The following is a 3,245-nucleotide window of genomic DNA, read 5'->3' as shown; positions in this document are numbered from 1 at the left end:
TAGATCCCTTTGACAATAACCAAACAACAAGGCTTTTAATTAAGTGAGGATTGTATTAAAGCCCACCTGAAAAAGCCCACTTTATTTTTTTAACCTGTATCCAGTATTTAATGATGCATGCAGGTTGGGCAGGCAATAGGGAATTCTTAACACATGGAAGATGCACGTGAGCCCCAGGACTTTTCACTGCTCGAACTTGGAGAAACTTTCTAATGTGTCTGTGCTCCCAAGAGACATTGTGATCATTATTTAGGCGTCAGGTTTCTGGAGCTTTGATGTATGATTCCCTGATCCCTCAATGGGACATACCAACTGCCATTAGAGCCTATAACCAAGAATACAACATCAGTGGATTTTTAGGTTAGGCAAGGAATGAGAAAGGCATTTATGGCAGAAAGAAGGAATGGGATATCGTGTCCGTGGGGTTTTCCTGGCCTCTCATTCTTGGAAAACGAGAGGTCCTAGCTTATTTTCCTGTAGCATGGAAGTGACTTGCCCTGGCAGGCTACTTTTAATCTTTTTTCATCTCTTAGTCATTTATGCGAAAGGATCATATAATAAACCTCGTAGAAAAATCTCAATTTCCCAGGTCAAAAATTAGTAGATACTACTTTCTCAAACCTCAGTGCAAAACCTGGAACTGAATAAGTGAAGCATAGTTTTAAAAGCTATTCTAAATTTTAAAATACTCTTCTATATAACTTTTGAGTCAGTGAAAATCAAAACAAAAACTATAGATTATTTTAAATATGCAATCTTTATATCTTGTAAACATGTCAGTGGTTACAGATGAACTCAGAGAACAAAATCCGAGCATTACATAGTTTCATAATTTACTTATTAACTCAACAAATGTTTATTGAGGGCCTATCATGTTCTATGGAATTTTCTAAGTTCCAGGGATACAGCCAAGGATACATGTAACTTCCCTCATAGAGTTACATGCTGGTGGAAGGACATAGACAAAAAAAGAAAAAATGATAAGTATATAATATTTTAGATAGTGGTAAGTTCTATGAATAAAAAATTAAGCTGAATAATCAGGTGATAGAGAGTAATCTGAGAAGGAATGTAATTTTGTATATGGTGGTCAGGAAAGTCTTCCCTGAGGTGGTTCATCAGAAAGAAGGAATGGGATATTGTGTCTGTGGGGCTTTCCTGGCCTCTTATTCTTGGAAAATTAGAGGGCCAACTTATTTTCCTGTAGTGTGGAGGTGACTTGCCCTGGGGGCTGCTTTCCCAACCCCACAGCCTCCCTCCTTCCAACCCCGAAGGCTCCTTCTTTCTGTAGGCACCAGGAGAGGTTCCTTCCAAGATCAAAATGTTATTTTTAGAGTGACTTCAACTTCCAGGGAAAGAACTGTGTGTGGTTGAGGAGGGCCAGGCTGGTCACTCAGAGTGGTGGAAAGACTCAACTCGTCATGTTAAGGAGTTACTCTGGATGGGCTCCTCTTAGATGATTAAAATTCTGCCTTAGCTTAGACTTACCAGATACACAATGTCTCTCTTCTCCCAGGCTGAGAACAGTGTTCCGTGGAGAAGAGGGATAGAAATAGGAACCTTCCCACTGTACTACAAAGGTCCTAACAGGGATGACTCCTTTATGGACACTGTCAGGGAGACATAAGGTGCATATAAGGGGATTTACTCTGTAACCAGAGTCACCTGGGATTGGGAAGAGTAAGACTTTGGTGTCAGGTAACTGGATTTGAGTTGTTTCTACCAATCACTTTTTGTCCTCCACACAGTAATCTCCCTCAGCCAGTTCCTCAACATGTAAAATGGGGATAATAATAACTACCTGGAAGTAGTAAAGATATTTATGTAAAAGACCAGACACATTACTTGGCAAGAAGCAGATACGTAACAGTGATGGCTAGGCTTATGCCTTCAAGTGCCAAATTACATCAGGTTAATATTGTGCATTAATTGAAATTATTACACACTTCTCTGCTTTCTTAAGAAAAAGACAATTGTGTTTTTAGTTCTCAAAATGAAACTAATCACCAAGGCCACAACAGAATAAATCTGCCTTCCCTAAACCTCTCAGATACCTGCCTGGTCATGTTGTAGCATCACTACCCAGCAGGTTAATGACAATTTATATTAAACACCTGGCACATTGTCTGGCATGGAGCAGGCACTCAAGAGTGGTGACTATTATTGTCATCAAAACAAAAGCTTACCCCTACCCCATCAAGTTCCAAATTATATCAACTTCTGTGGGAAATTAGATAAAATGCATTGTATACTCCTCTTCATTCTTAAAAGGATATGATGAATATAATTTTAATCCTTTCTTGATTTCATCGACACCATGATAAGAACATCGCTTAAGGTGCTGGACACTTATACTATCCACTCTCAGGGGCTATAAGACATGTAGGGCCAATAGCCTTGAACTAGTTGATCTCACATTATCTTTCTTTTTGAGGTTTAAAATTAATATAATATTATAGTTATTTTATTTCATTTCTTGTCATCAGGTTGTCAACTATCACTTCTTGCTGGTGTCACTGTAACTGTCTTTTGCAACTGTCTACCCACTCCCATTTTCATTTGGTGTGCAGTGAAATAAACAACAAAACAAAAACAAAACAACAAAAACCATGCTTAATGGTTTTGTAGAATGGTATGGGACCGACAAGCCTATCTATAGACATTGAGTGCAAAATGTTTATTGAGTGTAAATATACATTTGTAAATTAATTATATATATTTATTTTATATAATGTATATTTTATAAATTTATTGTTATATATTTCGTATATATTTATCAAGAACTATAAAAAGCCTCTTTTTGGACATTTACTGCATTAATCTGTACTAGTGAACAGAAACAATCCTTGTCCAATTTATGGGCAAGCACAGAGTAAATAGATACCAAGTGAGTATTTATGAGTAATGATCAGGAATTTCATGGTCTTTTGTAACAACAGCTTCAACTAACTTGTGCTCAGGGGAAAAACAGAAAACAGCCAAACAAGTGAGAGCTGTGTGTGAATGAAGAGCCTACATTCACTGAGTGAGAACTTAGTAATGGTCAGGATGGCGGTAATGAACTGCTGTGACGCCTATTTCAGTTATCCAGAGGCTATTTTCTTGGTTTCTTCTTCTCAGCTTTGTCTGGTTTAAGGGAAGTCTGCAGTAAAGGGACACCTGATGAGTGGGTGTTTTTTAGTTTCTTCCAAGGGGCACAGTCATCGTGAAGACAAGACAAAGTCTGTGATGTGGGAAGGGCTCGG

This window comes from Balaenoptera acutorostrata, chromosome 9, assembly GCF_949987535.1.
Source record: "Balaenoptera acutorostrata chromosome 9, mBalAcu1.1, whole genome shotgun sequence".
Taxonomy (NCBI): domain Eukaryota; kingdom Metazoa; phylum Chordata; class Mammalia; order Artiodactyla; family Balaenopteridae; genus Balaenoptera; species Balaenoptera acutorostrata.
This window is presented reverse-complemented; position numbering follows the sequence as displayed.